General features: G+C 42.0%; 1 pseudogene; it reads left to right on the plus strand.

Annotated features, from left to right (window-relative positions):
• Nucleotides 1-2,648: 2,648 nt before the first annotated feature.
• Nucleotides 2,649-3,644, plus strand: LOC114826252 (WD repeat-containing protein LWD1-like; annotated as a pseudogene).
• The last annotated feature ends 10,346 nt before the right edge of the window (nucleotides 3,645-13,990 follow it).

Below are 13,990 nucleotides of genomic sequence, written 5' to 3' on the forward strand. Positions count from 1 at the left end.
GATCAAAAGATGCGTAGACGCACTTTGAAGGAGCTTGAGGAGAAGACTTATCCATTCCCCAACTCTGATGTGGTTGCCATGTTAGACGACCTGTTGGACAAGAAGGTGATCAGTTTGCCTGAGTGTAGACGGCCGGAAGAGATGAATCGTACCGACAGTCCAAGATACTGTAAATTCCACCGCTTCATCAGTCATCCGACAGAAAAATGTTTCGTGCTGAAAGATCTCATCATGAAGCTGGCTCAGAAAGGAATCATCGAGCTAGATCTTGACGATATGGTGGAGTCAAACTATACCACATCCACTTTTGGCTCTTCCGACTCAAAGTTTTCACCTCAACCGCTGGGGGCATCCTCCAAGACAAGCAAAATTGAAGGATGGACTCAAGTCATTCCTAAGAAATTGCACAAGAAGCATACATCTCCTCCACAAGTCCGCCAATCGGAAAGGGGGCAAAACAGCTCTTGTCAACCTTCAAAGCAACGTGAACATGTTGAAGATGATAAAATTGCGACACAAAGATCGTCCGTTGCCATCATGATGCGTGATTTCTTGCCCGAAGACTTCTTCAATCACTCGGTCAAGGCTCCTTGCTATGAAGATTGTGAGGAACGCCTCGCCAAAATTGCTTGACAAATTCACCAATGCTCCTTGTTCGCACGAGCCTAAACTGCACGAACCAAGGCTCCTCGCCTGCACGAGCCTAAACTGCATGGCACAATGCTCCTGGTCTGCACGAGCATAAAAGGCAACACCACAAGGCTCCTCGCCTGCACGAGCCTAAACAGCAATGGCACAACGCTCCTGGTCTGCACGAGCATAAAAGGCAACACCAACGCTCCTTGCCTGCACGAGCTGAAACTGCAACACGGCACCAAATGCTCCTTGCCTGCACGAGCTGAAACTGCAACACGGCACCAAATGCTCATTGTCTGCACGAGTTGAAACTGCAAACGACACCAACACTCCTTGCCTGCATGAGTTAAAACTGCAAAACGGCACAAAAAGAAAATACCAAAAAATATGTATGTATTTGAACTACGTTACGACTTGATCTCTTCTTTGGAGGGGTACGTAGGCAGCTCGAATGTTCAATTTTTTTTCGAGTTCAGTCACATCAAAATCAAAAGAATAAATGTTTTATTAAAGAAGGTCGATTTCATTACAAATTTATTTTGTTAAGAAAATTTGTGTACAAAATTAAATTACAATTTCTTCAAAAAAAAAAAAAAAAAAAAAAAAAAGAGAAAAAAAAAATACATATGTTATTATGTATTTAAAAAAAAAAAGAGAAAGAGAATACATATGTTATTATGTTTTTACAAATGCAAAAAAAAAAAAAAAAAAAAAAAAAAAAAAAAAAAAACAGATTCCTTTTATATACATATATATATATATATATATATATATATATATATATATATATATATATATATATATATGTATATATGACCTCTATCCAGCCAGCCTATCAAAAGGAGGTCATCCAAACCCAAGTGGCAGCGACCAGGCCCAAACCTATGTCCAAATCCAGCTCCAAGAAGAAGACCCAAGTCCACCAGCAACAAATCCAGGCCCGGTCCTCTCTTGATCCATACACCCCTCAAGCTACAGGGCCCTGTCATCCTCTTCAATGCCTCAGAGATCTGAATTTACTTAATTTCCTTCCCCGATGACTCTTCCACTCCCACCATCTCCGCCGCCCAGACCTTCGAAGGCCACTCCCAGGGCGTCTCCGATCTCGCCTTCTCCGCTCGGCTCACCGCCATCAATTCGCTCCACCGCGCCGTCACCAAGCTCGCCCTCAAATGCGACCGCAGATCCGTCAGCGTCGGCGACGAGGCGCTTGTCCTCATTTCTGCGATGCCGTAACCTCACGCGCCTGAAGATCCGCGCATACCGTGAGTTGACCGATGCTGGGATGACGTCGCTCGCCAAAAACTGCAAAAAGTTGAAGAAGTCCCAAGACGACGACGAGGGACGTGACGGTGACGTTTACACCCAGCGGTAGAGTATCACGGTGCAGCTCGTGCTCTTGGTGGATGTGCAATCTATGTCAATGATAAGCCAGGACATCACAATTTTGACCTTCTGAGGAAGCTGGTTCTCCCTGATGGATCTGTCCTCCAGGCCAAGTTACCTGGCAAGCCTACCCGTGATTGTCTCTTCGCTGATCCAGCAAGGGACAGGACCAGCTGGCTCAAAATATGGAATGTCAACAATCTCTCTGGTGTGGTTGGTGTGTTTAAACTGTCAAGGTGCCGGTTGGTGCAAGATTGAAAAGAAGACGCGCATTCATGATTACTCTCCTAGTACCCTCAATGGTTCTGTTCGCGCCGCTGATGTTGATGCCATTGCTCAAGTTGCTGGTGCTGATTGGAATGGAGAAACAGTAGTATATGCTCATAAGTCGGGCCTACTTGACATATTCAATTCAAGTGCTGTTGTGGAGGAGGGGAAATTGTCACCCTATTACTACGAAGATGCCTCTCTCACTAGGTGCCCCGATTGCAGGCTCTGCGGTAGATCAGATTGAACAAGTGGTGGGCTATGTTAGTCTAGGCTATCCTTTCGGCATGCTTGCCTCAATCCTTTTCGGGAGACACCACAAAGCCGTACTACAATCCTCAAAACCCAAGCTTTTCGTAATGGGGACACAGGACGGGTTCACTAGCGTGAAGCAGTTAAAGAACAAGCTAAAGCTCTGCAGCCGGTCTGTTGAAACGCATCTGATTGATGGAGCAAGCCACTTCCAAATGGAAGGCCCTGCTTATGATGCACAGATGGAGCTTGGTTGGTTTACTATGTGCTTTCGGTGTCAAATTAAGCTGCTGTCTCAACAAATACGAGAGAAAGAGAGTCGTTAGATCAATCTTTGCGGTTAAGTGTCATCCGAAGCAGGAATATAACTGGATATTCCAAGGCTCAAGTATCATATGTTCGTCGCTCTCAAAACGTTGATCTTCGGAAGCAAATCAGCCGTCTCTGGTCATTTTGTTGCCATTTGAACCATCAACTGCCCAACCTTCAGCCATTATCGCCATCGCCGTCTTCCTCCTCGAGCAGTACCCAAACCGAGTGGAGATCGTGCAGCTGGACGACTCAAACGGGGAGATCCGGTCGGACCCCAACCTGTCATTCGAGCACCCGTACCCGCCAACCAAGACCATCTTCATCCCGGACAAGGAGTGCCAGAAGCCAGACCTGCTGGCCACCTCCAGCGATTTCCTCCGGGTGTGACGCATCTCGGGGGATAAGGACGACTCGGACTCCTCGTCGTCTGTGGACTCAAGTCCCTCCTCAACGGCAACAAGAACTCCGAGTTCTGCGGGCCCATCACATTCTTCGACTGGAACGAGGCGGAACCCAAGCGCATCGGCACTTCCTCCATCGACACCACGTGCATCATCTGGGACATCGAGCGCGAGGCCGTGGACACCCAGCTCATCGCCCACGACAATGAGGTGTACGACATCGCTTGGGGCGGCGTCGGTGTATTCGCCTCCGTCTCAGCGGACGGCTCCGTGAGAGTGTTTGACCTGCGCGACAAGGAGCACTACACGGCTGGGGCTGAAATCGAGCAGCTGCAGTGGTCCTCTTCCCAGCCTGATTGGGTTGCAATTGCCTTCTCTACCAAGCTTTAGATACTCAGGGTATGAATAAGTATGGCCACTGACAAGCATTTCACGAACTCCGCCAGACTCCAGTTTGTGGCTAAATGCTCGCCCGACTGCCCTTTGTCCTCCTCTCCAGCTTCAGAGGCCTGGGTTGCGCCACCTCCGCCTTGCAGCAAGTCTCGGTGCCGGAGAAGATCAGAACTCCGCCGATCGGAAGGGAAAGAAAGTGAAGAAGAACAAAGAGGTTGTTAACCACGGCGGCTTTGACTTTTCGCCACCAGAAGTTCAAATCCGTTCTGACGGCGTGCTCCAGCTCCGCTATGACCTTTTTGTGCTCTCTCCTACATTCGTTTGGCAAAGCCAACCCGAGCCCGTCGCTCGCCGTCAGGGTCCACATCCTGCTCATCCTTCATCTCGGCCATGAAAGCCACCACAACCTCCTCACTTCTTCTCAACTATCAGTTGACCATTGTATGCTCCCCCCAAGTTGGTTCTTCCTCCACGGCTGCAGCAAATCCAAGCTCTTCCATGGATCCAAGCCCTTCCGCGGCCGCCTCGTCGTCTTCCTCCCTCCATTGAAGAAGCAGCGGCATCGAGCACCGCCTTAGCCAGCTTCTTGTCCCCCGTCAACGCTTCCCCCGATCGCAGCAGCAACCATCCTTGCCGTCTCTGCCGCAACGGCCTCAGCCTTCGCCTTCCTCCTGCGTGCTCCACGAATCCATGGCCACCCAGTTATCGCCGTCTTCCTCATCGGCTGCGCTGCTGATCCTGGACACCAACCTCTGCGCCAGAACTGTCATCAAGGGCACCGACGACGCCATGGCTGCTCCTTCTGCACTCTTGCTCCGCTCCCTGCAAATTCCCCATCCCGTCATCCAAATTTATACAAAAAAATAATAATAAAAAAATATATGGTGGAACACTGCACCATGATTAAAGAAAAAAAAAATAAAAAAAAAATAAAATAATAATAATAAAAATGCATGGTGCGTCTGGCACCATATGAAAAAAAAGGGGAAGGGGTGCATCTGGCACCATAATTAAAGGCAATATATATATATAATAAAAAATAAAAAAATAAAAAAAAATCTTTGGTGCGTCTGGCACCATGTGACAAAAGAAAAAGAGAAAAAAAAAAAAAAAAAAAAAAAAGGGGATGGTTGTACAGCGCCAAAAGAAAAAGAAATAATATATATAGATATATATATATATATATATATGTGTGTACATAATATATATATATAGCAAAAAAAAAAATGCATTGAGAGAAATAAAGTCCATTTTATTTATTTTTTCTGAAAATTTTACATAAATTTGCATTATACATACCTTAAAAAAAAAAAAAAAAATATCAAATCAAATCAAATTTACAAGAGGGGATCTTCAAGGACGATCAGGTGCCGCCTCACCACTCGGTAGAGCTCCAGAAATGAGAGGCGCCGGAGGTTGACTGTTTGAAGCCACACCACTCGGCAGAACCCCAGGAGGAGGAGGCACCGAAGGTTGATCATTGGAGGCTTCATTACGCGGTACAGCCCTAGAAGACGAAGGCAAATGCTGCTGGAACAAACCCACAAACCTCTGATGATCAAGTAAAATCTGACCATCAGATTCCTGCATCTGGTCAATCTTCCTCTTCATGTTTGTCGCATAGCTATGTGCGAGCTTATACAACTGTTTATTCTCCTGCTTGAGCCCTCTAATCTCCTGTTTGAGACTCATCACTTCAGCCGCCAATGATTCAACTTGACGGGTTCGAGCAAATAGGCGTTGGGCCATATTAGACATAGAACCTGCACACTGCACACTGAGAGCCAGAGAATCCTTAACAGCCAACTCATCAGACCGTTTGGAAAGTAGTCTGTTATCTCTGGGAGTGACAAGGTTTCGGGCCACCACCGCAGCAGTCATATCGTTCTTCACCACCGAATCCCCAACGGTAAGAGGACCAGTGGGGGATATGAAGGATGGGCGCCATATGTTGTCTGGAGAAGGTGGGACTGCCTCTTCACCAAGATTCAAGTCAAAACGACGGTCGGAGGGTCCAGACATTTTCAAAGTGTTGAAGGAAGAAGAGATCGGACAAATCAAGATCTTAGAAGTACAAGAAGAGAGTTTTCACAAGTAAAATTCAAGTGTGCTTTGAAACGAACAGCGTGCCTCTATAAAAAATCAGCACTCGACGGGATTTCAGAGACCGAAGAGGCGAGCTCAGAATTCGAAGAGGCCATTCAAAAATCGAAGAGGCAAGCTCAGAAATCGGAGAAGCATCTTGCTTTTCCAGACGCGTCGGCACCCGTCACACGCAAACTCAGCTTTGCGAAAAATCACGGGCAATTTGTCGAAGCACCGATCCCAGATATCGAAGATGCGCCAGTCTTTTTCAGCCACGTCATCACCCATCACACGCAAACTCAGCTTTACGGAAATCACGGGTAATTTGTCGAAGAGCCGATCCCAGTTATTGAAGAGGCGCCAGTCTTTTTCAGCCGCGTCAACACCTGTCACATGCACACTCAGCTTGGCGAAAATCACGGGCAATTTGTCGAAGATTTTCGATGAAGGAGAAAGCACGTGAAGTATACTGTTCAATCATCCAACGGTTGCCGACACGAGTGAAAGAATAGTACATATACAGGTGTTAAAGAACTTCCTATAACTGTCCATCTTCACCCTCCATAGCAAGGCAGACATACAGAACCTTTCTTCATCTCTGAGAATGCCTTCCCAACGAAGCCTCTCGAGTTACCCAGTGTTCCTTATTCCTTGGGGTACCTCTGCAAGCCAATGACTCCAAAGCAAAAGTATCTCATATCACCAGGGTAGAAAGCAAGAGTATCTCATATCATGCGTTCTCCCTGTCCTTTCCTTTGTCCTTGTTCTTACCTACAAAGACAAGGATAAAGAAAACAATATGCCGGAACTTCCACTCAAACTCGGGTAAGGAACCGACTGCTTGGAACCCTTCCCTGATTGCCTACCTAGCACTGCTCTCGAGTACTCGTCTTCCACTGCTGCTGTACTTTCAAAGAAGCTGCCACATCTGCCTGGAGAACAGATAAGGCAAGTGAAAATGATACCTTGCAGCATGTGGAGACAAGATGCAGAAGGAACAAGCAGAGAAGAATGCGGTCTGCACGGTCAACTCAGCAGAAGGAGTCTGAACTGAGGAACTCGAGAAGCTGCCACATCTGCCTGAAGAAACAAGCAGAGAAGAATGCAGCATGCACAGTCAACTCAGCAGAAAGAGTCTGAGATGAAGAACTCGAGAAGATGTCGCATCTGCCTGAGGACGGTGAACTTGTTTTGACCCTCAAATTCTTGGGTCGACTTACTATGCGTTGTGGGCTGCACGTGCCGATTCACCACCCTTAAATCAAATCCTTAAAGATCAAGTCACCAACTGGAAGAAGAGCCCATCAATCTTGAAGATCATACCGTTGACCAAACTGCTCAGGTGTGAATTAGAAAGATTGAACAAAGCAACAAGTCATCACCTTCACCTCGTGCCTGCTTGCCACGTGTTCGAGTCAGCCTTCAAGAATCAAGCCTCAACGGCCCTTGAAGAAGCTTCCAGCCAAATTCAAAATCAAGCCTCGACGGCCCTGGAAGAAATCACAAGTCCGATTCAAGATTAAGTGTCTACCACCCTTGAATCAAAACCTAGTTCAAGAATAAGCTGTGGAAAATCAACAATTGGAGGAATCCAGAAAATCCTTCAACCCAGTTCAAAATCAAAGCTGTGGAAAGTCAACAAGCGCAACAAAATATGTGCCGATTCACCCACTACCAAAGCCAAAGATCATCTACCACATGAAGCTCCTTGTGGTCCAATTTCAACCTTCAAGATCATGCCTCGACGGCCCTTGAAGAATTTCAAACAAAGTTCAAGATCAAGCCTCAACGGCCCTTGAAGAAATCTCAAGCCCAATTCAAGATCAAGCCTCGACGGCCCTTGGATCGACATCTACATTAAGGGACTTCAAAACGCATCTCCTACACGCGACAAGCACATGTATACGGCGCGCCTTGAAGTGGGGGCATTTGTAGACATCGAAATTTCGGTAAATAAATGTTGACCGATAAATCAAAGTGTCAACGCTCATGTATTACATAAATTTTACACGTAGCATGTGACTCAACAAAAATTGAAAATGAGTTGGAAAAGTCATCAAATAGGACACGTGTCAACACCTGGCAGAAACGACTTATTTCATCTGGGATATTATATTCAAAATTAGGCCTTGGAAAATTCTATAAATACAAGCCCATTTCATTCATTTAGGCGAGGAATTGATATTACACCTTGAAGCTCTGAAGCTCTGAAACTCCGAAGCTCTCAAGCATCCAGGTTCCCGAAGAATCAAGAAAGCTCTCTTCGTTCTTCGTTCATCGTTCATCCAAGATCAAGCCCCAACGGCCCTTTGGATCAACAATCATCCACCAATTCAAGATCAAGCCCCGACGGCCCTTGAAGAAAGCACCATCGTTCATCATCCGTTCATCCAAGATCAAGCCCCAACGGCCCTTTGGATCAACAACGTCAACAAATCCACACACATCCAACCGTTCTTCAAGATTAAGCCCAAAAGCCCTTGAAGATCTGTTCATCACTGTTTCTTCAAGATCAAGCCCAAAAGCCCTTGAAGATCCGCTCATCACCGTTATTCAAGATCAAGCCTCAAACGGCCCTTGAAGAAACATTCATCCTCAAGATCAAGCCCCAACGGCTCCTTGAAGATCCGCTCAAATCCACCTTCAAAGATCAACCCCACGGCCCTTTGAAGAAACTTCCAAACAGTTCATCCAAGATCAAGCCCCGACGGCCCTTGGATCAACGAAACATCCATAAATCAACACCTTACGGAGATCGAATCAGAGGATCAAAATAGAGAGAGATTGTAACCCAAAATCATCTAAATACAAATATTTGTTTGTGCACGTTGTTCTTGTCTCTTTCGTTTCAGGAATTTTCCGTGTTCACAGTGACATATCAACGATCATCAATTTTAAACTTTAAACTATTAGATCAAATTGGACTATTAATTTAATTGTATAAAATTTGTAGATACCTAAGAATTAGAGTGGGCAATATATCAATTTCCATCAGCGGCCATGCTCGTTGTGAAAACGAGTAAACAAATATTAAGCAAAGACAAAAAGAGAGGCCAGTGTCAGCCTAAAAGAAAAGTTCATGGAATCAATGTTCTCATTTTTTTGTTCCCTTAATTATTATTATTATTGTTATTGTCTTCATCCGAAAACTAAAAGCTTTGCACGATTCACAATTTAATTAATTAATTAATTAATTAAATACTGAATATATTATTCACAGAAGAAACCTGGAACATGCAGGCAAAAGGTTGGATATGGACTCTCCATCCTTCTTTCATAGAGGTGAATTGTCTGGCTTTCCATTTTCATACTCTTCTCATTTTTTTTGTTTATGTGGTTATGGTTAAACTACGTCAATATTTTATATTCCTATTACTTTTTGTTTTATTATTTTTATAAAAATTAATATAAAATATTAACGTGGCTTAACCGTGACCACACATCACAGGAGGGCATGGAAAGAGTATGAAAATGCCATCTCCTTCTTTCATTCGCCGGTCACCGGGTCCACACCTCATTTCATCAATATATTTCAGAAACATTGAGTAGTTCATAGAATGAATGGTGAAGATTCGTTTTAAGAAATTATCAGAATAATCAAATGATAAAAATTGTTTTAAAATCCAACTACTTGATAAGTTGGATTACTGAAACTAAATCTGGGTTTTCACTTGTATATATACAAGTATTTTGTTAAGTTCAGCCACCCCGCACACCTTGACGGCTAAAACTAGTCACCGTGTGCTTCTTGTGTGATTGACCGTAATACTGCACTAATACAAATATCACGTCGCAGTATAATTGTAGTCTCTACAGTGTCGATTTTCAATCACTACTTACAAATTGTTGCAATTTAAGGACAATATGCTTAATTCATCAATTTCTTAAGGAAAACTTTGGATGCGATCATTATCTATCAATGTTCTTTGATTAAAACCTTGTTGGTTTTCAATTTTTATTAAAGTCTTTGAAATTAATGCAATAATGCATTTCTATGTAGGATTATAATTTTTAAATTAAAATTTGAAATTTGTAGTTATTTATATTAATGAGATTTTAAATAAAATCCATAATTTGTGGAAAATATTAAAAGAAATTATACGTAAATAAAACCCATGATTTGTCATTAATTATATTAATGACATTTTACATACAAAAAATTGGTAAATTTTATACAATGCATTTTACATACAAAAAATTGGTAAATTTTATACAATGCATTTTACATACAAAAAGGTGGTACATTTTATACAAAGAAAGGTGATACGTTTTATATAATTGGTACATTTTATACAAAAGAGATGGTACTTACAAAAAAAAAGTTACATTTTACATATAACAAAGTGGTACCTTTTTAAAGACAAATGGGTACATTAATAATAAATTATTGACACAATCCGACCTAGATCGAGACATGCTGACCGTCACGTGAGGGTGACGTAGCTATGTGCACAGTGCGGAAGCAATATAGATATAAGGAATTACGAACAAACAAAAACCAAATCAATTAGAGTACTAGATAAGATAAGGTGCAAGTGCGAGATTAAGTGTGAGATACATAACCAGAGCATAATATCCTAGATGCAGTCAAGTAAGACAAGTACTAATTATACAACACCCGAGGGTGATCTTACATGGTGATGTTCTGTCAGAACCCCCGTCAGAATCCTCGTGATCCACCAAAACACTTCTACTTAAAACCTGGAGGGGTGCAAAACAGAAAGTGTGAGTGGGCAAAAACAAAGCTTTTCAAAATCATTTCATTTCTCAAAAGTTTTAACCCCTCTCCGTAAAACCTGTATAATTTTTCCAGAAAAATAGAATATATACATATCTCAAAACCATGCTCAGAAAACGATATTCATAAGTATGCCATGTCAAAGTATCTTAATGCAATGCTATAGATAAACCAGGCAAAATATATAAATATCAAATATCGCATCGGCCAAATCTCTGTAACTCAAACTGCACTACTGAGTATATAGCTCATAATCAATCTCAAACATATCAAATCAAATCCTGCATATGAGTCGGAACCACCTCAAGTGGCATGTACGACAAGACTAGGTGTAAAGTAAATATGCTCTAGTGCTACGATCACGTGAAGGCTGTGCGAATGATCGCGGGTCACCTACGAATGGAAACCACCTAAAATGGTATGTACGACAAGCCTGTGCACCTAACTTGGATCCAAGGTGAGCGTATGGTGCGGGAGGTGAACATCATGTGAAAGACTGTGCCCTAACTCTAGGCGGGAACACTAACACCAGGGTGTAGGTTTATAAGCTCTCAATACATCATAACATATCTTACATAACCGAAACAATCACATACCTTTGATTTATGAACAAACCTGGCACTTACCTGTGCGTCCGCAACACCAATCATGAATGTATGCAACTACTAATGCATAATTAAAATAGATAGATACTTGCATGGCATTTTCAAAACATATATTCATTTAAACATTTTCTGGGAAAAATTTCAAGTATATAGGTATATATGGAAAACCAAAAGCCCACTCACTAGTATGTCGAAGGGTCGTAGCCCCCAAGCCTTGATTGATGGCGCTCATCCTCAGGATATGTCTCACCTATATACGAAATAACTGAATAAACGTTATTTAAAGCACATACACAAAATTAGGTAATAAATTCTCATACAATGCTTAAATGGGGTATTTGAATATACCACCATGATCTCCTCAACCTCAGGAACATCACCATATTTTTAGAAAAATTTTCCGACGTCCCACGCGCCAGCCAAGGCACTGCCCGACGCGCGGCCAACCCTGACGGAATCCTTAACCGTCGTTAGGGAATATTCTGCTAAAAATTAGAATATTCTGTTAAAACTAACCTGACGCTATTAGCTGCCGTTAGGAATATTCCGTCAATATCGACGGATTATTCTCCTTTCTTTTCTGGCGAATCGCGGGTCGCCGTCGCTGGAAACTGGAAATTCGAAAAACCTTAATATCTTCTTCATTTCTCAACCAAATTTCATGAATTTTATACCAAAATGAAGCTTAAGACAAGTAGAACCAATCCTTACCAGTTTTAGGACCTAAAACTCATAGGATCTTGCTGGAAAATCCCTCGATAATTCAGCTAAACCTGTAACTCGTCGAAACTCAACTTCCCGATGTCCAAATCACTTCATTTTTGTTCTCCGAGCTTCGTGAAGACGATCTAAAGCTTCCTATAACATTAGAATCTTCCAAAAACTCCACATTTACGTGTGCATGAACAGTACCTCGAATCTGGGTTTCTGGTTCTCGGGTATTCCAACGGCTTCGCATCCTAAAAATGGTACCACTCGACTCTTAAGCTTGTAAGGAGTCCAAAGACACCAACCAAAACCTCGATTTGCGACTGGTTGTAGGGTTTTGAGGTTGACTGTATGGTTTGTACGAAAATGGAAGGAAATCCGAGAGAGAGAGAGAGAGAGAGAGAGAGAGAGAAATGGTCAACGGGATTGGATGGGGGTGAGTATGTGATAGGAGCATTTTTATGCGACTTAATTGGCTTGTTCTCATGCATTTATGTTGTTTTTCCTTAGTTAATTTAGTGTTTAAAGTCATTTTCGGGCAATTTCAGGTTTTATTGTCTAAAATATGCAAAAATGAGCATTTTGGAGCTTTTAGGAGCAAAATTGGGCTTGGAATGAAGTACATATGCATGGAGCAAGGAGTTTGGACGAATTTGAAGTCAAAACATCAAATAAACATGCTAAAAATCTGGTGCAATAAATACAAATTGAAAGAAAGGATAGGTTTCTAGAAGGATTGACCAAAATTCCACTCAAAGCCATGTTCACACCAAAAGTTCATCCTTGCCGTGCATCCTAGTTGGTTTCATACCAGAAATTTGAGTGATTGTTCAATGCCTAACCAACTAGGAAATTGAATAAATGATTCACACCTAAAAGTGCATCCTTGCCGTGAGTTCTTGATGGATTCACACTAGAAAATTGAGTGAAGGATTCAAGACCTAACCCACCACATTTTCCACATGCTTGCCGTATATTTTTGTTGTGTTCACACCAAGAAATTGAATTAAATAAGTCCATTCCCTCCCTATAAATACCCATGGCAGCAACTTCATTAGGGACATCCAGAAATTAACCATTCTCCAACCTTGTGTTGCAACAAAGAAGAAGAGGAAAGTTCTTGTACGTGCTTGCTATCCAACATGGATCGTTGGAACGTTTAGGTGTTTTCTTTCTTTTGTTTTCAATGTATAATTCTATTTATCTTTGCTTTGTGAACATGAGGAACTAAACCCCTATTTAGTTAGGGGGAAGTTTGAAGCCATGAACATGCTTGTGATGTGAATTGATTTCTTCCAATTGTGATTTGATAAGTTGTGATTGCAATTCAATTATCTATTTTCTTCATAACTGATTCTTGTATGTTTATTAAGGATGCATACTTAGTTTTCATACATGAATTAGATGCTAGAATATAAATGAGTTTCACCTAATTGTTACAAGTTTATATTCATGAGTAGTGAAGGTTGCTTGTCACAATCGCGTTAATTGAATTCTTGGCAAACGTATCATGCATTCATAGTTACAATTGCCTCGTCAACACTTATGATTTTCATTGAACGTAATGATCTCTGATTGTATCTCTATTATGCATTCATATAGGGGACTTTTAGAGAATAATTTGGATTGTCACATGCATTCATCCAATTCAATAAGTAAAGGAAAATCTAAGGGTTAATTTGTGCATCACGGTCAATCTGGAGTGTTGAGCATCATAGTTTATTGAAAAGCAATTGGAAATCGATTCATGTACAAGTGTATCATGTGTGAAGAACGGACCTCTAACTAATCCATCCATCATCTTATTTCTCAAATTCGTTTTATAATCTGCCTAGCTAAAAATCTATTTAAGTTTAAGTTTATTTGTTTTACTTTCAACTTCACCAACCCAAATCCCCCTTTTACTTTCTTGTTTTAAAGTCTTTTGTTTACATTTTTAACTTTGTTTCTTTTTGTTTTTGAGTCAGTTTAGAGGTTTTAGTAAGCCCTCCTAATCCCCGGTTTAGAACGATCCCTACTTACATACTTTGCTACAATTGTCAAAAGAGGGTTTAATTTGTGTGCTTATATTATTCGCATCAGTATGTGTGGTCCAAATTAGGTCACCAACCAAAACAAATAAAACTTTAAAATTTGATTGGGTCCAAATAGTTAGGAAATGAACTTAATTGGTCCAAAACCCTAGCTAATTTACACACACCATCACC

The sequence above is a fragment of the Malus domestica genome, chromosome 08, assembly GCF_042453785.1.
Source record: "Malus domestica chromosome 08, GDT2T_hap1".
Lineage (NCBI taxonomy): Eukaryota > Viridiplantae > Streptophyta > Magnoliopsida > Rosales > Rosaceae > Malus > Malus domestica.